The sequence below is a fragment of the Microcaecilia unicolor genome, chromosome 3 (genome assembly GCF_901765095.1).
Source record: "Microcaecilia unicolor chromosome 3, aMicUni1.1, whole genome shotgun sequence".
Lineage (NCBI taxonomy): Eukaryota > Metazoa > Chordata > Amphibia > Gymnophiona > Siphonopidae > Microcaecilia > Microcaecilia unicolor.
This window is the reverse complement of record NC_044033.1, coordinates 525,354,597-525,378,935: the sequence shown is the minus strand read 5'-3', so window position 1 is coordinate 525,378,935 and position 24,339 is coordinate 525,354,597. Positions and strand designations below refer to the sequence as shown.

Below are 24,339 nucleotides of genomic sequence, written 5' to 3'. Positions count from 1 at the left end.
TCATTGAAAATATACTAGTATAGGAGAAAAACAATAACTTGTGATTTTTTTTCATTATAAATCATTTCTGTAAGATGTTACAGCTCCAGTATACCCAGTGCAAAATAAGCCAACAGATGTAAATTCTGAAATTGGACAAATTCCAAACACTAAAATGAAAATAAAATAATTTTTTTCTACCTTTGTTGTCTGGTGACTGTTTTCTATCCATACTGGTCCAAGTGTCTGATTCTGCTGCTCTCTATCTGTTCTCTTAACTCCGTTTCCAGAGCTTTCTTTCCATTTATTTCTTTACTTTCCTCCTTTCTTCTTCCATGTCCAGCATTTCTCCTCTCTCCCCGCCAACCCCTCCATCCATCCATGTCCAGCAATTCTCCTCTATCTCCTGCGCTCCTCTCCATCCATTTCCAGCATTTCTCCTTCCTCTCCTGCCATCCCATCCATGTGCATCTCCTTCCTATCTTCCCTCCCCTCCATCCATGTCCAGCATGTCTCCTCTCCCCTCCCCTCCCATGTCCAGTGATTCTCCTCTCTCCCCTGCCCTCCTCTCCTATCCAAGTCCAGCAATTCTCTCTTCCCTGCCTTCCCCTTCCATCCATGTCCAGCAATTCTCCATTCTCCTCTCTCCCCTGCCCTACTATCCCATCCCCTCCATGTCCAGCGATTCTCTTTTGCCCCCTATCCTCCCCCCCTCCCTTCAATGTCCAGTGACTCGCCCCAGCCTCCACCTGCCCCTGAGATCATTCAAACCCCAGCCCCACTTGCCCAGCCCCACTTGCCCATACACACATACCCCCAACCCTACTTGCCCACACACACACCACCAGCCCCACTTGCCCACACACACACACCCCAGCCCCACTTGCCCACACACACCCCCAGCTCCACTTGCCCCCACACACACACACCCCAGCCCCACTTGCCCACACACACCCCCAGCTCCACTTGCCCCCACACACACACCCCCAGCCCCACTTGCCCACACACACACCCTCAGCCCTACTTGCCCACACACAACCCCAGCCCCACTTGCCCACACACACAGACCCCCAGCCCTACTTGCCCACACACACACACACACACACCCATCCCTACTTGCCAAACACACACCCCCCAGCCCCAATTGGCCACACAACCCCCACCCCAGCCCCAATTGGCCACACAACCCCCCAGCCCCACTTGCCCACACACACACCCCCCAGCCCCACTTGCCCACACACATCCAGCCCTACTTGCCCACACACACCCCCCAGCCCCAATTGGCCACACAACCCCCAGCCCCACTTGCTCACCCTCCCCTGCTCGCTCCCTGCTGTTTGCACCGATCCCTGCCTTGTAAAACTTATTTTTTCGCGAACCGGCAGACTGAAGAATTAAAACAAACAGCTGACAGGCTTGCCTCCTTCGATCGCGTCGGCCGCTTCCTTTCCCTGCATTCTGAGCGTGTCCCGCCCTCGAGAAAAGGAAATGACATCAGAGGAGGGCGGGACGCGCTCAGAATGCAGGGAAAGGAAGCGGCCGACGCGATCGAAGGAGGCAAGCCTGTCAGCTGTTTGTTTTATTTCTTCAGTCTGCCGGTTCGCGAAAAAATAAGTTTTACGAGGCAGGGATCGGTGCAAACAGCAGGGAGCGAGCAGGGGAGCACTGGGCGGACCACACTGCGACGCCGCCGCGTGTCATCGAAAATGACTACGCGTGTCAGTGCTGACACGCGTGTCATAGGTTCGCCATCAGGGGTCTAGGATCTCAATTTATCCCATTCTGTGATCAATCCATTGTAGACCTTGAAATGTACTGATCCACCAACAACCAGTTGCTCTGAGAAACTTTGCATGTTTGCACCACTCGCATTGTGTAGATGCACTTCCTTACGTATAAGGCACCGAATGATGCTTTGCTATTGCCTATGCGCCTCTTTTCGGAGGACATATTGCCCTGGTCTGAACAGTAGGGGGACTTGAGCTTTTTCTATGGCACTTCCTTCTAGCACTGGCCATATGCTATAGTTCCTGGCTAAGACCCTGAGCAAATTCTAGTGTTGGGAGCTGGGAAGGGAGTAAACGTACGTTCCCTGTCGCTGAGTTTCTGTTGTGGATGCAGAGGGCCGCAGGGTAAAGTCCCGGTAATGGCGCTTCTGGCATTTCACTATAAGAAGCTGATCCCGAGGGATCCAGGTGTGGATAGAAGGGTATTTCTGCTCTGAGGAAAGGAACTCCTTACTCCTGGTCTTTCTTTCAAGGTTAAAGAGCATCGGTAGCAAACAGAGATCATCACAGGAGTGATAAGCATTCATCATGTGCTCATCCACATGCGAAAAGGGGAGAGAGAGGAGGAAGAGGGAGTATTGAAGCAGTGCAGAAGAGAGAATCCTGGATATTCCAAGGGGAGAGGGGTGGGAGGATCAGAAGACCATTTTCTGCCTGTAAGAACCTGTTTTATTGAGGAGAAGGGGAATAGTATGGAAGGGTTTCAATAAACAAAGACCTATAAAGAGCACCCCAGGTGGGACTTGAACCCACAATCCCTGGCTTAGGAGGCCAGTGCCTTATCCATTAGGCCACTGGAGCTGTAAAGTCAGGGGGCTTTTATTTGAGCTACAGGGAAGGAGAGAAATCCATTATCTCAAACCGGATGAGAACTCTCCTGCGACTTCAACATCACTGAGGAGGTGTCAGGCGGCTTTCCTTGGCTTCTAGAAGAGAAGCTGGGGGTTTTACCGCAGAATGAGGCATTCAAAGAAAGATGAAATAACTCTATATTCCACAAACATCTTAGACCGCCCATTGAATCATCCTTTACAAAGGTAAATAATGGCGCAGCAACTCAAGGTTGCCAAGGGGAGCGCAGGGTGGCAGGAGCAGAAACCCGACTGGATCTGGATGAACCTGGGACTCACCTTGGAGAATGCTGGGAGCAATATGCAGTTGGGCTGCAAAACTTCTGCAGTAGTTCCTGAGACTGTCCTGTTGCATGCGCACTTTTGGCCATTGAATTTGTGTCTGCCTTCTATTATATTTAGCCTAGACTCCTTTAACTTGGGCCTCACCTTCAGTGCCAAGGGCTTAATTGGTGCCACTCTGCCTCCTTGATGTCCTTGTGTGGCAGAGAGGGAGGCTGGTTTAAATCAAATTGCAGAAAAGAAAGCTTGTCATAGGACACACCCCAGATGGGACTTGAACCCACAATCCCAGGCTTAGAAGGCCAGTACCTTATCCATTAGGCCACTGGGGTGAGGAAGACAAGCCTTTTGTGGTCAACATCCCTGACAAGGGTTAAGGAACCCTCCCCTGCAAGCACACTCATTTTGGCTCTTCTGATTCTCTTACTTCTTCACTGAGGGCTTTATCTCCGCCATTCCTGTTACTGATGTGCTGCTCAGTAAAGTGCCAGAATGCCGTGTGCCTGATCTCAGCAACAGTTCCTCTAGTTCTCCAGACTCCGTAGTAGATTACAGTATTCCTTGATACCCCTTTCTATCTGTAGGCTCACACAGGAGTTGGACTCTCACAACACAAATGTTTTGCCAGTGTAGTAAAGGAGGTTCTGCGCATGGAACGAGCTCAATGACAAGAATACAGATAGGCACAAGAAGAAAAAGTTACAGATGTGTGTACAGCTTGCCACAAGGCAAAGACACAGTGAATCAAAAGTTCACGTACTGATCAGAGGGCTCAGGGAACCTTCAATTGACAGCCAATTTGCTATTCAAGTTGCAGTCTACAGTCATGTTTGCTATGGTGCCATTGGGCCAGAGCAGTGTTAAAGTCAGGAAAGGATAGAAAGATTGAATTTCATGGTTCAAAAATAGATCAAGGTTTTCTACTCAACCCTATCTTGACCTAAGCTATACCAAACTTAAGATCCGGTTCAATGTGAAATTTAGCCATGGGAACAGATTGGGGGAAATAAACTCCTTTTCAAACAAGGGAAACGTCTAGGACAGTGATGGGCAACCTTTTGAGCTTGATGTGTCAAAATTCGCCAAAAAACCGAGCATAACTCGGGTGGTGTGTCACTTCGAGAAAAATCACTGCTACTAGGACCGCCCCCGGGCCCCCCCCTACCCGAGATCGCTGCCCACCCGAGGTCGCTGGGCCCCCCCCCCTCCACCCGCTACCGGGCCCAGAACTAACCTTAAAGCCTCCTTTCATGTCGCAGCAAGCAGCAGCAGGGCAGACCTCTCCTCCTTCCTTCTGTGCTCCGCCCTCGCGGACGTTACGCCAGGCGAGGGCGGGACACGGAAGGAAGGAGTGGCCTGCCCTGCTGCTGCTTGCTGCGACGTGAAAGGAGGCTTTAAGGTAAGTTTCCGGGAGCGAGGAGGGAGGGCGGACCCAGTGCATTTTTCGTAGAAAAAAAGGTGCCGGTACTCATTATGGGTGGGGTCACCACATATGGCTCCACCCCTATGATAGCCACACTCACATTAGCCACATCCCTTATATCAGCCATGGCGCATATAAACAGATATCATTGAAAATATACTAGTATAGGAGAAAAACAATAACTTGTGATTTTTTTTCATTATAAATCATTTCTGTAAGATGTTACAGCTCCAGTATACCCAGTGCAAAATAAGACAACAGATGTAAATTCTGAAATTGGACAAATTCCAAACACTAAAATGAAAATAAAATAATTTTTTTCTACCTTTGTTGTCTGGTGACTGTTTTCTATCCATACTGGTCCAAGTGTCTGATTCTGCTGCTCTCTATCTGTTCTCTTAACTCCGTTTCCAGGGCTTTCTTTCCATTTATTTCTTTACTTTCCTCCTTTCTTCTTCCATGTCCAGCATTTCTCCTCTCTCCCCGCCAACCCCTCCATCCATCCATGTCCAGCAATTCTCCTCTATCTCCTGCGCTCCTCTCCATCCATTTCCAGCATTTCTCCTTCCTCTCCTGCCATCCCATCCATGTGCATCTCCTTCCTATCTTCCCTCCCCTCCATCCATGTCCAGCATGTCTCCTCTCCCCTCCCCTCCCATGTCCAGTGATTCTCCTCTCTCCCCTGCCCTCCTCTCCTATCCAAGTCCAGCAATTCTCTCTTCCCTGCCTTCCCCTTCCATCCATGTCCAGCAATTCTCCATTCTCCTCTCTCCCCTGCCCTACTATCCCATCCCCTCCATGTCCAGCGATTCTCTTTTGCCCCCTATCCTCCCCCCCTCCCTTCAATGTCCAGTGACTCGCCCCAGCCTCCACCTGCCCCTGAGATCATTCAAACCCCAGCCCCACTTGCCCAGCCCCACTTGCCCATACACACATACCCCCAACCCTACTTGCCCACACACACACCACCAGCCCCACTTGCCCACACACACACACCCCAGCCCCACTTGCCCACACACACCCCCAGCTCCACTTGCCCCCACACACACACACCCCAGCCCCACTTGCCCACACACACCCCCAGCTCCACTTGCCCCCACACACACACCCCCAGCCCCACTTGCCCACACACACACCCTCAGCCCTACTTGCCCACACACAACCCCAGCCCCACTTGCCCACACACACAGACCCCCAGCCCTACTTGCCCACACACACACACACACACACCCATCCCTACTTGCCAAACACACACCCCCCAGCCCCAATTGGCCACACAACCCCCACCCCAGCCCCAATTGGCCACACAACCCCCCAGCCCCACTTGCCCACACACACACCCCCCAGCCCCACTTGCCCACACACATCCAGCCCTACTTGCCCACACACACCCCCCAGCCCCAATTGGCCACACAACCCCCAGCCCCACTTGCTCACCCTCCCCTGCTCGCTCCCTGCTGTTTGCACCGATCACTGCCTTGTAAAACTTATTTTTTCGCGAACCGGCAGACTGAAGAATTAAAACAAACAGCTGACAGGCTTGCCTCCTTCGATCGCGTCGGCCGCTTCCTTTCCCTGCATTCTGAGCGTGTCCCGCCCTCGAGAAAAGGAAATGACATCAGAGGAGGGCGGGACGCGCTCAGAATGCAGGGAAAGGAAGCGGCCGACGCGATCGAAGGAGGCAAGCCTGTCAGCTGTTTGTTTTATTTCTTCAGTCTGCCGGTTCGCGAAAAAATAAGTTTTACGAGGCAGGGATCGGTGCAAACAGCAGGGAGCGAGCAGGGGAGCACTGGGCGGACCACACTGCGACGCCGCCGCGTGTCATCGAAAATGACTACGCGTGTCAGTGCTGACACGCGTGTCATAGGTTCGCCATCAGGGGTCTAGGATCTCAATTTATCCCATTCTGTGATCAATCCATTGTAGACCTTGAAATGTACTGATCCACCAACAACCAGTTGCTCTGAGAAACTTTGCATGTTTGCACCACTCGCATTGTGTAGATGCACTTCCTTACGTATAAGGCACCGAATGATGCTTTGCTATTGCCTATGCGCCTCTTTTCGGAGGACATATTGCCCTGGTCTGAACAGTAGGGGGACTTGAGCTTTTTCTATGGCACTTCCTTCTAGCACTGGCCATATGCTATAGTTCCTGGCTAAGACCCTGAGCAAATTCTAGTGTTGGGAGCTGGGAAGGGAGTAAACGTACGTTCCCTGTCGCTGAGTTTCTGTTGTGGATGCAGAGGGCCGCAGGGTAAAGTCCCGGTAATGGCGCTTCTGGCATTTCACTATAAGAAGCTGATCCCGAGGGATCCAGGTGTGGATAGAAGGGTATTTCTGCTCTGAGGAAAGGAACTCCTTACTCCTGGTCTTTCTTTCAAGGTTAAAGAGCATCGGTAGCAAACAGAGATCATCACAGGAGTGATAAGCATTCATCATGTGCTCATCCACATGCGAAAAGGGGAGAGAGAGGAGGTAAGCCTTTTTTTGGTTGAGAGGTGCCCAGCTCTCCCACCGGTTGCCTTCTCAGGTGCCGTGGAGGACTTGCAGCTCATCTGCATATCCTCGGAGCCTTCGCCAGAGTGACTCCCAGGTCCGATCCACTTGGGGCCTCTGCTCAAGGTGCCGCGCGCCGTTGAAAGCTTTCCTTCTAATAAGTTCTGGGAGAAGAGGATATTTCTCTGGTAAGTGAACAAATTTTGCTTGTGCTTTCGGAACTTGAAGATTGGGGTTTAAAGGAGGAACTGTAAGTTAGTGATAGGCTGATATCCTTAATACTTTAGCAAGTTTTAAATTACGGAAAAACTCAAAAAACACTAAGATGGAGTCAGCAGTCCAGCAGCGAGAGGGGTGCTATCCAGTCTTTTGCATTGAGTGTCACATGTATGATTATCTCCCAATTGGTGAGGTGTCATATGTGTGTGCCCGATGCAAAGAGCTCCTAGCTCTCAGAGAACGTGTCCGTTCCCTTGAGGCTAGAGTAGCAGACTTGATGGAGCTGAGGGAGACAGAGAGGTACATAGAGGAGACCTACAGGGATGTTGTAGAGAAGTCCCACCTCCAGTCAGGTAGCCCCTGTGCTACCTTGGAGGAGGGAGGTCTCCTAGAAGGAGAGCATCACCCTGGTGAAGTAGGAAGTACTCCTGTAGCCAGGACCTGCCCACCAGGGGATGTATTATCCTTTCGCACCGAGGATATATCTCCAAATGTTGCCCGGGAGGGAAAGGTTAGGACAGCTGTTGTACTTGGTGATTCGATCATTAGGCATATAGATAGCTGGGTGGCTGGTGGACGTGAGGATCGCCTGGTGACTTGCCTGCCTGGTGCGAAGGTGGCGGATCTCACGTGTCACCTAGATAGGATTCTAGATAGTGCTGGGGAGGAGTCCGCTGTCTTGGTACATGTGGGTACCAATGACATAGGAAAATGTGGGAGAGAGGTTCTGGAAGCAAAATTTAGGCTCTTAGGTAGAAAGCTGAAATCCAGATCCTCCAGGTAGCATTTCAGAAAATGCTACCTGTGCCACGCGCAGGGCCCAAGAGACAGGCAGAGCTCCAGAGTCTCAATGCGTGGATGAGACGATGGTGCAGGGAGGAGGGCTTTAGATTTGTTAGGAACTGGGCAACATTCTGGGGAAGGGGGAGCCTATTCCGAAAGGATGGGCTCCATCTTAACCAGAGTGGGACCAGGCTGCTGGCATCGGCGTTTAAGAAGGAGATAGAGCAGCTTTTAAACTAGAAATGGGGGGAAGGCCGACAGTCGCTCAAAAGAGCATGGTTCGGGATAAGGTATCTTTCAAAGATATCACCATAACAGGGAAGATAGAGTATCCTGATAGTGAGGTTGCAAAAGAGATTGTAGTAGATCGGGTATCTTTAAATAACAATAAAAATCAGACAAAAGATTGCCAATTAATACTGTCAAGTACTAAGCATGATGTACTTAGGAACAACAAACATAGTTTGAAATGTCTATATGCGAATGCCAGGAGCCTAAGAAATAAGATGGGGGAGTTAGAATATATTGCACTAAATGAAAAATTAGATATAATAGGCATCTCTGAGACCTGGTGGAAGGAGGATAACCAGTGGGACACTGTCATACCGGGGTACAAATTATATCGTAGTGATAGGGTGAATCGGATTGGTGGAGGGGTAGCATGGTATATTAACGAGAGCCTTGAATCAAATAGATTGAAAATTCTGCAGGAAGCAAAACACTCCTTGGAATCACTGTGGATTGAAATTCCATGTGCAAAGGGGAAAAGGATAGTGATAGGAGTGTACTACCGTCCGCCTGGCCAGGACGAACAGACGGATGCGGAAATGTTAAAGGAAATCAGGGACGCAAACAAACTGGGCAACACAATAATAATGGGGGATTTCAATTACCCGCATATAGACTGGGGTAATGTAACATCTGTACACGCAAGGGACATAAGATTTCTTGATGAAATCAAGGACAGCTTCATGGAACAGCTAGTTCAGGAGCCGACAAGAGAAGGAAAAATACTAGACTTAGTCCTTAGTGGTGCTCATGATCTAGTGCAGGGGGTAACGATACGAGGGCCGCTTGATAACAGTGATCATAATATGATCGGTTTTGATATTGGCATTGAAGGAAGTGAAACTAGGAAATCAAGTACGCTAGCGTTTAACTATAGAAAAGGTGATTACGACAAAATGAGAAAAATGGTGAAAAAAAGACTGAAAGGAGCAGCTCGCAGAGTAAAAAACTTGCATCAGGCGTGGATGCTGTTTAAAAACACCATCCTGGAGGTTCAGGACAAATATATTCCACGTATTAGAAAAAAGGGAAAAAAGACTAAACGTCAGCCGGCGTGGCTAAACAGTAAGATAAAGGAAATCATTAGAGCCAAAAAACAATCCTTCAGAAAGTGGAGAAGAGAACCAACTGAAAGTAACAGGATAGATCATAAGGAATGCCAAGCCAAATGCAAAGCGGAGATAAGGAGGGCAAAAAAGGACTTGAGAAGAAATTAGCGTTGGAAGCAAAAATACATAGTAAAAACTTTTTTAGATACATTAAAAGCAGGAAACCGGCCAAAGAGTCAGTTGGGCCGCTGGACGAAAATGGTGTTAAAGGGGCGATCAAGGAGGACAAAGCCGTAGCGGAGAAATTAAATGAATTCTTTGCTTCGGTCTTCACCGAGGAGGATTTGGGGGGGACACCGGTGCCGGAAAGAATATTTGAAGCGGGGGAGTCGGAGAAACTAACAAATTCTCTGTAACCTTGGAGGATGTAATGGGTCAGTTCAGCAAGCTGAAGAGTAGTAAATCACCGGGACCTGATGGTATTCATCCCAGAGTATTAATAGAACTAAAAAATGAACTTGCGGAGCTACTGTTAGAAATATGCAATCTGTCCCTAAAATCGAGTGTAATACCGGAAGACTGGAGGGTAGCCAATGTTACTCCGATTTTTAAGAAAGGTTCCAGAGGAGATCCGGGAAATTATAGACCGGTGAGTCTGACGTCGGTGCCGGGCAAGATGGTGGAGGCTATTATTAAGAATAAAATTGCAGAGCATATACAAAAACATGGACTGATGAGACAAAGTCAGCACGGATTTAGTGAAGGGAAGTCTTGCCTCACCAATCTAATGCATTTTTTTGAGGGGGTAAGCAAACATGTGGACAATGGGGAGCCGGTTGATATTGTATATCTGGATTTTCAGAAGGCGTTTGACAAAGTGCCGCACGAAAGACTCCTGAAGAAATTGCAGAGTCATGGAATCGGAGGTAGGGTATTATTATGGATTAAGAACTGGTTGAAAGATAGGAAGCAGAGAGTAGGATTGCGTGGCCAGTATTCTCAGTGGAGGAGGGTAGTTAGTGGGGTCCCGCAGGGGTCTGTGCTGGGTCCGTTGCTTTTTAATGTATTTATAAATGACCTAGAGATGGGAATAACTAGTGAGGTAATTAAATTCGCCGATGACACAAAATTATTCAGGGTCGTCAAGTCGCAGGAGGAATGTGAACGATTACAGGAGGACCTTGCGAGACTGGGAGAATGGGCGTGCAAGTGGCAGATGAAGTTCAATGTTGACAAGTGCAAAGTGATGCATGTGGGTAAGAGGAACCCGAATTATAGCTACGTCTTGCAAGGTTCCGCGTTAGGAGTTACGGATCAAGAAAGGGATCTGGGTGTCGTCGTCGATGATACGCTGAAACCTTCTGCTCAGTGTGCTGCTGCGGCTAGGAAAGCAAATAGAATGTTGGGTGTTATTAGGAAGGGTATGGAGTCCAGGTGTGCGGATGTTATAATGCCGTTGTATCGCTCCATGGTGCGACCGCACCTGGAGTATTGTGTTCAGTACTGGTCTCCGTATCTCAAAAAAGATATAGTAGAATTGGAAAAGGTACAGCGAAGGGCGACGAAAATGATAATGGGGATGGGACGACTTTCCTATGAAGAGAGGCTGAGAAGGCTAGGGCCTTTCAGCTTGGAGAAGAGACGGCTGAGGGGAGATATGATAGAAGTGTATAAAATAATGAGTGGAATGGATCGGGTGGATGTGAAGCGACTGTTCACGCTATCCAAAAATAATAGGACTAGAGGGCATGAGTTGAAGCTACAGTGTGGTAAATTTAAAACGAATCGGAGAAAATTTTTCTTCACCCAACGTGTAATTAGACTCTGGAATTCGTTGCCGGAGAACGTGGTACGGGCGGTTAGCTTGACGGAGTTTAAAAAGGGGTTAGATAGATTCCTAAAGGACAAGTCCATAGACCGCTATTAAATGGACTTGGAAAAATTCCGCATTTTTAGGTATAACTTGTCTGGAATGTTTTTACGTTTGGGGAGCGTGCCAGGTGCCCTTGACCTGGATTGGCCACTGTCGGTGACAGGATGCTGGGCTAGATGGACCTTTGGTCTTTCCCAGTATGGCACTACTTATGTACTTATGTACTTATTGAAGCAGTGCAGAAGAGAGAATGCTGGATATTCCAAGGGGAGAGGGGTGGGAGGATCAGAAGACCATTTTCTGCCTGTAAGAACCTGTTTTATTGAGGAGAAGGGGAATAGTATGGAAGGGTTTCAATAAACAAAGACCTATAAAGAGCACCCCAGGTGGGACTTGAACCCACAATCCCTGGCTTAGGAGGCCAGTGCCTTATCCATTAGGCCACTGGAGCTGTAAAGTCAGGGGGCTTTTATTTGAGCTACAGGGAAGGAGATAAATCCATTATCTCAAACCGGATGAGAACTCTCCTGCGACTTCAACATCACTGAGGAGGTGTCAGGCGGCTTTCCTTGGCTTCAAGAAGAGAAGCTGGGGGTTTTACCGCAGAATGAGGCATTCAAAGAAACATGAAATAACTCTATATTCCACAAACATCTTAGACCGCCCATTGAATCATCCTTTACAAAGGTAAATAATGGCGCAGCAACTCAAGGTTGCCAAGCGGAGCGCAGGGTGGCAGGAGCAGAAACCCGACTGGATCTGGATGAACCTGGGACTCACCTTGGAGAATGCTGGGAGCAATATGCAGTTGGGCTGCAAAACTTCTGCAGTAGTTCCTGAGACTGTGCTGTTGAATGCGCACTTTTGGCCATTGAATTGGTGTCTGCTTTCTATTATATTTAGCCTACACTCCTTTAACTTGGGCCTCACCTTCAGTGCGAAGGGCTTAATTGGTGCCACTCTGCCTCCTTGATGTCCTTGTGTGGCAGAGAGGGAGGCTGGTTTAAATCGAATTGCAGAAAAGAAAGCTTGTCATAGGACACACCCCAGATGGGACTTGAACCCACAATCCCAGGCTTAGAAGGCCAGTACCTTATCCATTAGGCCACTGGGGTGAGGATGACAAACCTTTTGTGGTCAACATCCCTGACAAGGGTTAAGGAACCCTCCCCTCCCCTGCAAGCACACTCATTTTGGCTCTTCTGATTCTCTTACTTCTTCACTGAGGGCTTTATCTCCGCCATTCCTGTTACTGATGTGCTGCTCAGTAAAGTCCCAGAATGCCGTGTGCCTGATCTCAGCAACAGTTCCTCTAGTTCTCCAGACTCCGTAGTAGATTACAGTATTCCTTGATACCCCTTTCTATCTGTAGGCTCACACAGGAGTTGGACTCTCACAACACAAATGTTTTGCCAGTGTAGTAAAGGAGGTTCTGCGCATGGAACGAGCTCAATGACAAGAATACAGATAGGCACAAGAAGAAAAAGTTACAGATGTGTGTACAGCTTGCCACAAGACAAAGACACAGTGAATCAAAAGTTCACGTACTGATCAGAGGGCTCAGGGAACCTTCAATTGACAGCCAATTTGCTATTCAAGTTGCAGTCTACAGTCATGTTTGCTATGGTGCCATTGGGCCAGAGCAGTGTTAAAGTCAGGAAAGGATAGAAAGATTGAATTTCATGGTTCAAAAATAGATCAAGGTTTTCTACTCAACCCTATCTTCACCTAAGCTATACCAAACTTAAGATCCGGTTCAATGTGAAATTTAGCCATGGGAACAGATTGGGGGAAATAAACTCCTTTTCAAACAAGGGAAACGTCTAGGATCTCAATTTATCCCATTCTGTGATCAATCCATTGTAGACCTTGAAATGTACTGATCCACCAACAACCAGTTGCTCTGAGAAACTTTGCATGTTTGCACCACTCGCATTGTGTAGATGCACTTCCTTACGTATAAGGCACCGAATGATGCTTTGCTATTGCCTATGCGCCTCTTTTCGGAGGACATATTGCCCTGGTCTGAACAGTAGGGGGACTTGAGCTTTTTCTATGGCACTTCCTTCTAGCACTGGCCATATGCTATAGTTCCTGGCTAAGACCCTGAGCAAATTCTAGTGTTGGGAGCTGGGAAGGGAGTAAACGTACGTTCCCTGTCGCTGAGTTTCTGTTGTGGATGCAGAGGTCCGCAGGGTAAAGTCCCGGTAATGGCGCTTCTGGCATTTCACTATAAGAAGCTGATCCCGAGGGATCCAGGTGTGGATAGAAGGGTATTTCTGCTCTGAGGAAAGGAACTCCTTACTCCTGGTCTTTCTTTCAAGGTTAAAGAGCATCGGTAGCAAACAGAGATCATCACAGGAGTGATAAGCATTCATCATGTGCTCATCCACATGCGAAAAGGGGAGAGAGAGGAGGAAGAGGGAGTATTGAAGCAGTGCAGAAGAGAGAATCCTGGATATTCCAAGGGGAGAGGGGTGGGAGGATCAGAAGACCATTTTCTGCCTGTAAGAACCTGTTTTATTGAGGAGAAGGGGAATAGTATGGAAGGGTTTCAATAAACAAAGACCTATAAAGAGCACCCCAGGTGGGACTTGAACCCACAATCCCTGGCTTAGGAGGCCAGTGCCTTATCCATTAGGCCACTGGAGCTGTAAAGTCAGGGGGCTTTTATTTGAGCTACAGGGAAGGAGATAAATCCATTATCTCAAACCGGATGAGAACTCTCCTGCGACTTCAACATCACTGAGGAGGTGTCAGGCGGCTTTCCTTGGCTTCAAGAAGAGAAGCTGGGGGTTTTACCGCAGAATGAGGCATTCAAAGAAACATGAAATAACTCTATATTCCACAAACATCTTAGACCGCCCATTGAATCATCCTTTACAAAGGTAAATAATGGCGCAGCAACTCAAGGTCCCCAAGGGGAGCGCAGGGTGGCAGGAGCAGAAACCCGACTGGATCTGGATGAACCTGGGACTCACCTTGGAGAATGCTGGGAGCAATATGCAGTTGGGCTGCAAAACTTCTGCAGTAGTTCCTGAGACTGTGCTGTTGAATGCGCACTTTTGGCCATTGAATTGGTGTCTGCTTTCTATTATATTTAGCCTACACTCCTTTAACTTGGGCCTCACCTTCAGTGCGAAGGGCTTAATTGGTGCCACTCTGCCTCCTTGATGTCCTTGTGTGGCAGAGAGGGAGGCTGGTTTAAATCGAATTGCAGAAAAGAAAGCTTGTCATAGGACACACCCCAGATGGGACTTGAACCCACAATCCCAGGCTTAGAAGGCCAGTACCTTATCCATTAGGCCACTGGGGTGAGGATGACAAGCCTTTTGTGGTCAACATCCCTGACAAGGGTTAAGGAACCCTCCCCTCCCCTGCAAGCACACTCATTTTGGCTCTTCTGATTCTCTTACTTCTTCACTGAGGGCTTTATCTCCGCCATTCCTGTTACTGATGTGCTGCTCAGTAAAGTCCCAGAATGCCGTGTGCCTGATCTCAGCAACAGTTCCTCTAGTTCTCCAGACTCCGTAGTAGATTACAGTATTCCTTGATACCCCTTTCTATCTGTAGGCTCACACAGGAGTTGGACTCTCACAACACAAATGTTTTGCCAGTGTAGTAAAGGAGGTTCTGCGCATGGAACGAGCTCAATGACAAGAATACAGATAGGCACAAGAAGAAAAAGTTACAGATGTGTGTACAGCTTGCCACAAGACAAAGACACAGTGAATCAAAAGTTCACGTACTGATCAGAGGGCTCAGGGAACCTTCAATTGACAGCCAATTTGCTATTCAAGTTGCAGTCTACAGTCATGTTTGCTATGGTGCCATTGGGCCAGAGCAGTGTTAAAGTCAGGAAAGGATAGAAAGATTGAATTTCATGGTTCAAAAATAGATCAAGGTTTTCTACTCAACCCTATCTTCACCTAAGCTATACCAAACTTAAGATCCGGTTCAATGTGAAATTTAGCCATGGGAACAGATTGGGGGAAATAAACTCCTTTTCAAACAAGGGAAACGTCTAGGATCTCAATTTATCCCATTCTGTGATCAATCCATTGTAGACCTTGAAATGTACTGATCCACCAACAACCAGTTGCTCTGAGAAACTTTGCATGTTTGCACCACTCGCATTGTGTAGATGCACTTCCTTACGTATAAGGCACCGAATGATGCTTTGCTATTGCCTATGCGCCTCTTTTCGGAGGACATATTGCCCTGGTCTGAACAGTAGGGGGACTTGAGCTTTTTCTATGGCACTTCCTTCTAGCACTGGCCATATGCTATAGTTCCTGGATAAGACCCTGAGCAAATTCTAGTGTTGGGAGCTGGGAAGGGAGTAAACGTACGTTCCCTGTCGCTGAGTTTCTGTTGTGGATGCAGAGGTCCGCAGGGTAAAGTCCCGGTAATGGCGCTTCTGGCATTTCACTATAAGAAGCTGATCCCGAGGGATCCAGGTGTGGATAGAAGGGTATTTCTGCTCTGAGGAAAGGAACTCCTTACTCCTGGTCTTTCTTTCAAGGTTAAAGAGCATCGGTAGCAAACAGAGATCATCACAGGAGTGATAAGCATTCATCATGTGCTCATCCACATGCGAAAAGGGGAGAGAGAGGAGGAAGAGGGAGTATTGAAGCAGTGCAGAAGAGAGAATCCTGGATATTCCAAGGGGAGAGGGGTGGGAGGATCAAACACAACTCATGGACTTCATCTCGAACACGTGTGTATCTGCCACAAACATCCTTTTAATAGGAGACATTAACCTACACCTTGAAGATGACACCTCAACAGGCACACGAGAATTCAAAGAATTCCTAAAACTCTAGGATCTACATGTACCCAACACGCAACCAACACACGAAAAAGGACATACACTGGACATTATAACACACAAATTGGATCCGACTCAGCTATCACACTCACCAACACAAGATGGACACCTATATTATGGTCAGATCACCAGAAAGCAAATGTCTCCCTCTACTGGGAAAAAACACACATGAACACAATCAATAAACACCAGCGAACTACATACACCACGAGAGGAAAAATAAACCCCACAACATTTTGGCAACAGATCTACCAGAACGAATGGTCAACCACTGCTGACACCATCCAATTCCTCCAAGAATGGGACGATCTATGTACAACAACATTAGACAAAATCGCCCCAATCCAAACCAGAACATCACACAGAAAAAAATCAAACCCATGGTTCACCGAAGAGCTGAAAAAGCTTAAAACACAAGTCAGAAAACTAGAACGTGCATGGAATAAAAAAAGAGATGAACAAACAAGAAATGCCTGGAAACTACTTCGGAGGAAATACAAATATACCATAAAACAGACTAAAAGACTACACTACAAGACAATAATAGGACCAAACTACAAAGACACACATAAACTCTTCCACCTTGTGAACAAACTGTTAGACACCACACCAGTTACAAACAACAGCAAAGATATACCAGACGTTGACAGCCTTGCGAAATACTTCAAGGAGAAAATTATACAGTTATGACTTAAAATACCTTCCAGCCAAATCGAATAGGCCTCACTCCTAGACTGTCTAGACCCAGAAGATGGCATATATCCAGCAGACAGAACCTGGACCGAATTCGAACTACTATCAGAAGACCTCATCTCTGATACACTTAAAAGATATGCCAAATCCAACTGCAAACTAGACATATGCCCAAACAACCTCATGAAATCAGCTCCTCAACAATTCATATCAGACCTAACGAACCACATAAACTTCATGCTACTAAATGGACTTTTCCCAAAAGAAAAAGGACAAATTTTACTCACCCCAATACCCAAAGACACAAAGAAAAGCGCAAGAGAAATAACTAACTACAGACCAGTAGCATCCATACCACTAACAACCAAAATAACCGAAGGAATTGTAACTAAACAACTCACCAACTATCTAAATAAACACTCAATACTACATGATGCCCAATCAGGATTCCGATCTAATCATAGTACAGAAACAGTATTAATTACCCTCATGACTAAATTTAAACAAATGATTGCAACCAGCAACAACATACTCCTCCTACAATTTGACATGTCAAGTGCCTTTGACATGGTTGACCACGGAATCCTATTACACACACTTGATTATTTTGGCATTGGAGGAAACGTCCTAAACTGGTTCAAGGGGTTCCTAACCATGCGTTCATACCAAGTCACATCAAAGTCAGCCACGTCTGCCGCATGGACACCTGAATGTGGAGTACCACAAGGATCACCTCTCTCACCAACCATCTTCAACTTAATGATGATCCCCTTGGCAAAACTCCTATCAAACCATAACCTCAACCCATATATATATGCCGATGATGTAACAATATACATCCCTTTCAAACAAGACATCAAAGAAATCTCCAATGAAATCAACCAAAGTCTACACATCATGAACACCTGGGCAGACGCATTTCGTCTGAAATTAAATGCAGAAAAAACTCAGTGCCTGATACTTACTTCCCAATACAACACAAAGGAATTCACCGCTATAAATACACCAAAACTAAACCTTCCAATCTCAGAAACACTAAAAATCCTTGGAGTTACCATCGACCGCCACCTAATACTCGAAACCCATGCAAACAACACAACAAAAAAAATGTTCTACTGCATGTGGAAACTGAAAAGAATAAGACCATTCTTCCCAAGATCCGTCTTCCGCAGCCTAGTGCAATCCCTCGTACTCAGCCATCTGGACTACTGCAACTCACTGTACGCAGGCTGCAAAGAGCAAATACTGAGGAAACTTCAAACAGCCCAGAATACAGCAGCCAGACTCATATTCGGAAAACCAAAATATGAAAGTGCTAAACCATTACGAGAGAAGCTACACTGGCTCCCACTCAAGGTACGCATTACTTTTAAAGTATGCACACTAGTCCACAAAATTATTCACGGAGAAGCTCCAGCCTACATGTCTGAGTTAATCGACTTACCACCCAGAAACGCTAAAAAAATCATCCAGAACTTTCCTCAACCTCCACTTCCCTAACTGCAAGGGCCTGAAATACAAGGCGCTGCACGCGTCAACCTTTTCTTACATGAGCACACAGGACTGGAACGCGCTGCCACGTGGCCTGAAAACGATCTGCGAACAAACCAACTTCCGCAAATTATTGAAAACACATCTTTTTGAGAAAATTTACGGAAAGAACCAAAACACATAAATCCACACTCACTGTTCAGTAATACATCAACACATCCACTATGAATTTTCTATCCTGAAACCTCACCACACATATACCTCTACTCACAAAAAAAAAAAAAATGTATATCATATGTTTTCTGTCATGATATATTGCCCCATGGCTCCTCGTTGTTTCCTTCCAATGTTTCAACGTTCTTTTCCATTGATATATTCCTTAACGTTACTTTGATTTTTATTTTGTCTCGTATAACTCTTCACAATGTAATCCATAACCGAATTGTAACAAAATGTATTTCCATCATTCATAATGTATTGTAAGCCACACTGAGCCCGCAAAAAGGTGGGAAAATGTGGGATACAAATGCAATAAATAAATAAATAAGACCATTTTCTGCCTGTAAGAACCTGTTTTATTCAGGAGAAGGGGAATAGTATGGAAGGGTTTCAATAAACAAAGACCTATAAAGAGCACCCCAGGTGGGGCTTGAACCCACAATCCCTGGCTTAGGAGGTCAGTGCCTTATCCATTAGGCCACTGGAGCTGTAAAGTCAGGGGGCTCTTATTTGAGCTACAGGGAAGGAGATAAATCCATTATCTCAAACCGGATGAGAACTCTCCTGCGACTTCAACATCACTGAGGAGGTGTCAGGCGGCTTTCCTTGGCTTCAAGAAGAGAAGCTGGGGGTTTTACCGCAGAATGAGGCATTCAAAGAAACATGAAATAACTCTATATTCCACAAACATCTTAGACCGCCCATTGAATCATCCTTTACAAAGGTAAATTAATGGCGCAGCAACTCAAGGTTGCCAAGCGGAGCGCAGGGTGGCAGGAGCAGAAACCCGACTGGATCTGGATGAACCTGGGACTCACCTTGGAGAATGCTGGGAGCAATATGCAGTTGGGCTGCAAAACTTCTGCAGTAGTTCCTGAGACTGTGCTGTTGAATGCGCACTTTTGGCCATTGAATTGGTGTCTGCTTTCTATTATATTTAGCCTACACTCCTTTAACTTGGGCCTCACCTTCAGTGCGAAGGGCTTAATTGGTGCCACTCTGCCTCCTTGATGTCCTTGTGTGGCAGAGAGGGAGGCTGGTTTAAATCGAATTGCAGAAAAGAAAGCTTGTCATAGGACACACCCCAGATGGGACTTGAACCCACAATCCCAGGCTTAGAAGGCCAGTACCTTATCCATTAGGCCACTGGGGTGAGGATGACAAGCCTTTTGGGGTCAACATCCCTGACAAGGGTTAAGGAACCGAACCGAACCAAACCGAACCCTCCCCTCCCCTGCAAGCACACTCATTTTGGCTCTTCTGATTCTCTTACTTCTTCACTGAGGGCTTTATCTCCACCATTCCTGTTACTGATGTGCTGCTCAGTAAAGTCCCAGAATGCCGTGTGCCTGATCTCAGCAACAGTTCCTCTAGTTCTCCAGACTCCGTAGTAGATTACAGTATTCCTTGATACCGCTTTCTATCTGTATGCTCACACAGGAGTTGGACTCTCACAACACAAATGTTTTGCCAGTGTAGTAAAGGAGGTTCTGTGTGTACAGCTGCCACAAGACAAAGACACAGTGAATCAAGAGTTCACGTTCTAATCAGAGGGCTCAAGGAACCTTCAATTGACAGCCAATTTGCTATTCAAGATGCAGTCTACAATAATGTTTGCTATGGTGCCATTGGGCCAGAGCAGTGTTAAAGTCAGGAAAGGATAGAAAGATTGAATTTCATGGTTCAAAAATAGATCAAGTTTTTCTACTCAACCCTATCTTGACCTAAGCTATACCAAACTTAAGATCCAGTTCAATGTGAAATTTAGCCATGGGAAGAGATTGTGGGAAATAAACGCCTTTTTAAAGAAGGGAAACGTCTAGGATCTCAATTTATCCCATTCTGTGATCAATCCATTGTAGACCTTGAAATGTACTGATCCACCAACAACCAGTTGCTCTGAGAAACTTTGCATGTTTGCACCACTCGCATTGTGTAGATGCACTTCCTTACGTAAAAGGCACCGAATGATGCTTTGCTGTTGTCTATGCGCCTCTCTTCGGAGGACATATTGCCCTGGTCTGAACAGTAGGGGGACTTGATCTTTTTCTATGGCACTTCCTTCTAGCACTGGATCTGGCCAGGAACAAGTCATTGGAGAGTTTAGCAAGCTGTTTCAGTTGAATGAAGAGGGTGAAAGCCAGATTGATGTGGATCAAAAATAGTTTGAGATGAAAGAAAGTCAAGACAAAAGCGGTGAACAGCACGTTCAAGTATCTTGGATAGGAAAGGGAGGAGGGAGATGGGGCGATAGTTGGAAGGACAGGTAGGGTCCAATTAAGGTTTTTGAGGAGTGGTTTGACTATGGCAAATTTGAAGGCATCAGGAGCAGACACAGTGGAAAGTGAAAGATTGAGGATATGACAGATAGAAGGGATGATATTAGGAGAGCCAAGTGGGAATAGGATCAGAGGAACAGGTAGTTAGCTTAGAGGAAGAAAGAAAATGTGCAGTTTCCTCTTCAATGATTTCAGAAAAGGATGCAGGAGTTGAAGTGTTGAGAGAATGGACTAAGAGAAGGAGAGGTGGAGGTGATTTCATTGTGAATTCAAGTTTAATCTTGTGAATCTTATCTTGAAAGTACTCAGCCAGATTCTTGGGAGAAAGTGAAGGGGGGAGTTGGAGGTGAAGGCACATTGAGGGGAGAGTTCAGTGTGGCAAAGAGATGTCAAGGGCTTGGGCTAAGAGAGTTTGTCAACTGCATGTAGTAGTCCTGCTTGGCAAGTGAAAGAGCAGACTGGAAGGATGTCAGTAAGAATTTGAAATGTATGAAGTCAGCATGGGCACAGGATTTCAGCCAAAGGTGTTCTGCAGAGTGGGCACTGGAACGTTTATTTGTAGTTAAGGGGCACTGTGAAGAAAAGTAAAATTCTCAAGGCAAAGTTGTTAGTGGCAATTGTATTCTTTTCCAGTTCACATACTGCTTAAAGAATGATTTAGGTAGATAAAAATAGTTCAGTAATTGTCCTTTTTCTGTTATTAGTGGTTGAGAAAACATTACCTAAGACATGTTTTTCTATCTTGAAACCCATCTGTTTTGGCAAATGGTCAAAGTCTATTTTCATTCTTGTTTTGCAGACCTATTAAACTGAATATCAGCTGACTTCATAATATAAGCTTTTTTTTAATGTCTATATAATCTTGTATTCTCCCTTTGCCTGGCGAGAAGCTCATGGGAGAAACCTGACTTCCAATTGTCAGTGTTTGATTCCATATATCTTCTTCTTTGCCATGGTAAATATCCCTCTGAATAAAGGAAAACGTAACTGACCTCTTTGCTTTATTGTGTTAATTAAGCAGCCTGAATACACAGTTTTATTACAAGGGTTGTATGGGTATGGGATCCAAGGTCTGGTGCTCCTGTGGTTTGCATCATTTCTCCAGGATTGTACCTTTGAGGTCCATGCAGGTGAAGACTATTTAGCGGTTTATGAGTTGTGTTGGGAAGTCCCACAAGGGTCTGCCTTGTCTCCAGTGCTCTTTAATTCGGTTTTTGGTGCTACTAATACAGCCTCAATCCACAATTTGTGATCTTAACATGATCATTATGTTTCCTACAGAGAGGAAGCTTTGCTTTGTATTGAGAGGATTGTCCATAAGGTAAGAGCTTTGGTTGTCTTGCTCTGGAGGTTTCTCTATGATAAACAAACAGTTTTTTTCAGTTAAGATTGATCGGTTTGGGGTTTCCTTTTTTTTTTTTTTCCAGAGGTTCTGTATGTCTGTGTGTCAGTCTGGTTTCTGGTACTTTACTCTTAAATTTGGGGTTGTAAAGTTTTAAGCGAGCCAGTTGTTGCTTAGTTATGTTTTTACTGTTTTCCTGTCATTCTGTACTGAAGGCTGTGAGAATTAGTAATATTGAGCCACACTGCCCTCTAGTGGGCCAAGTGAATATTGCAAAGAAAAAAAAAAGGGAGTGTATGTATGCATATAATTGTTTTTTTTTTTTTTGTTTTTTTTTTTTTTGATTTCTTTTCAACATCTAGGGCTAGTCACCGAAGAGATAAACGCGAACAATGTATAGGTAAAAACAGATCAAATGGCAGCAGTGCATTTAGACATATACATTCATACAAAGGAGTCTTGCATCGAGTGGAATTAGAAAAGGTACAGAGAAGGGCGACGTAAATGATAAAGGGGATGGGATGACTTCGCTATGAGGAAAGGCTGAAGTGGAGTGGAACGGGTAGAAGTGAAGCGTCTGTTTACTCTTTCCAAAAATACTAGGACTAGGGGGTATGTGATGAAGTTACAAAATAGTAAATTTAAAACGAATTGGAGAAAAATTTTCTTCACTCAACGTGTACTTAAACTCTGGAAAAAATTTTCTTCACTCAACGTGTAATTAAACTCTGGAATTCGTTGCCGGAGAATGTGGTAAAGGCGGTTAGCTTCCATAAGAAAACAAAAAACTAGCCCGTTGTTACGGGCTTATTATTATTTTTATTCTTACTTTCACCTCAGAGAGGTGACTTTATGATTGATTCTTTGTGCAGTTTTCTAGCTTCATCATACATAGTAACATAGTGGCCTAGTGGTTAGGGTGGTGGACTTTGGTCCTGAGGAACTGAGTTTGATTCCTGGCACAGGCAGCTCCTTGTGACTCTGGGCAAGTCACTTAACCCTCCATTGCCTGCTGCATTGAGCCTGCCATGAGTGGGAAAGCGTGGGGTACAAATGTAACAAAATAAATAGATGATGGCAGAAAAAGACCTGCACGGTCCATCCAGTCTGCTCAACAAGATAAACTCTTATGTGCTACTTTTTGTGTATACCTTACCTTGATTTGTACCTGTCCTTTTCAGGGCACAGACCATATAAGTCTGCCCAGCACTATCCCCGCCTCCCGCCACCGGCTCTGCCACCCAATCTCGGCTAAGCTCCTTAGGATCCATTCCTTCTGAACAGGATTCCTTTATGTTTATCCCACGCATGTTTGAATTCCGTTACTGTTTTCATTTCCACCACCTCCTGCGGGAGGGCATTCCAAGCATCCACTACTCTCTCTGTGAAAAAATACTTCCTGACATTTTTCTTGAGTCTGCCCCCCTTCAATCTCATTTCATGTCCTCTCGTTCTACCACCTTTGCATCTCCGGAAAAGGTTCATTTGCGGATTAATACCTTTCAAATATTTGAACGTCTGTATCATAACACCCCTGTTTCTCCTTTCCTCCAGAGTATACGTGTTCAGGTCAGCAAGTCTCTCCTCATACGTCTTGTAACGCAAATCCCTTACCATTCTCGTAGCTTTTCTTTGCACCGTTTCAATTCTTTTTACATTCTTAGCAAGATATGGCCTCCAAAACTGAACACAATACTCTAGGTGGGGCCTCACCAACGATTTATACAGGGGCATCAACACCCCCTTTCTTCTGCTGGTCACACCTCTCTCTATACAGCCTAACAACCTTCTAGCTACGGCCACCGCCTTGTCACACTGTTTCGTTGCCTTCAAATCCTCAGATACTATCACCCCAAGATCCCTCTCCCCGTCCGTACCTATCAGACTCTCCCCACCTAACACATACGTCTCCCATGGATTTCAATTCCCTAAGTGCATCACTTTGCATTTCTTCGCATTGAATTTTAATTGCCAAACCTTAGACCATTCTTCTAGCTTCCGTAGGTCCTTTTTCATGTTTTCCACTCCCTCCGGGGTGTTCACTCTGTTACAGATCTTAGTATCATCCGCAAATAGGCAAACTTTACCTTCTAACCCTTCGGCAATGTCACTCACAAATATATTGAACAGAATCGGCCCCTGCACCGATCCTTGAGGCACTCCACTATTCACCTTTCCCTCCTCCGAGCGAATTCCATTCACCACCACCCTCTGGCGTCTGTCCGTCAACCAGTTCCTAATCCAGTTCACCACTTCGGGTCCTATCTTCAGCCCATCCAATTTATTTAAGAGCCTACTGTGGGGAACCGTGTCAAAAGCTTTGCTGAAATCTAAGTAGATTACGTCCATAGCTTGTCCCTAATTCAATTCTCCTGTCACCCAATCAAAAAATTCAGTGAGATTAGTTTGGCACGATTTCCCTTTGGTAAAACCATGTTGTCTCGGATCTTGC

General features: G+C 46.0%; 8 non-coding genes across 8 annotated transcripts; all 8 read right to left on the bottom strand.

Moving 5' to 3' along the window:
- Positions 1-2,494: 2,494 nt before the first annotated feature.
- Positions 2,495-2,567, bottom strand: TRNAR-CCU. Its single transcript has one exon. It is a non-coding gene; the product is annotated as a tRNA-Arg (tRNA).
- Positions 2,568-3,158: 591 nt separating this feature from the next.
- TRNAR-UCU lies at positions 3,159-3,231 on the bottom strand. The gene has a single exon. It is a non-coding gene; the product is annotated as a tRNA-Arg (tRNA).
- Positions 3,232-11,410: 8,179 nt separating this feature from the next.
- TRNAR-CCU lies at positions 11,411-11,483 on the bottom strand. Its single transcript has one exon. It is a non-coding gene; the product is annotated as a tRNA-Arg (tRNA).
- Positions 11,484-12,074: 591 nt separating this feature from the next.
- On the bottom strand, positions 12,075-12,147 carry TRNAR-UCU. The gene has a single exon. It is a non-coding gene; the product is annotated as a tRNA-Arg (tRNA).
- Positions 12,148-13,611: 1,464 nt separating this feature from the next.
- On the bottom strand, positions 13,612-13,684 carry TRNAR-CCU. Its single transcript has one exon. It is a non-coding gene; the product is annotated as a tRNA-Arg (tRNA).
- A 591-nt stretch (positions 13,685-14,275) lies between these two features.
- On the bottom strand, positions 14,276-14,348 carry TRNAR-UCU. Its single transcript has one exon. It is a non-coding gene; the product is annotated as a tRNA-Arg (tRNA).
- A 4,333-nt stretch (positions 14,349-18,681) lies between these two features.
- Positions 18,682-18,754, bottom strand: TRNAR-CCU. The gene has a single exon. It is a non-coding gene; the product is annotated as a tRNA-Arg (tRNA).
- A 592-nt stretch (positions 18,755-19,346) lies between these two features.
- TRNAR-UCU lies at positions 19,347-19,419 on the bottom strand. Its single transcript has one exon. It is a non-coding gene; the product is annotated as a tRNA-Arg (tRNA).
- Between the last annotated feature and the right edge of the window lie 4,920 nt (positions 19,420-24,339).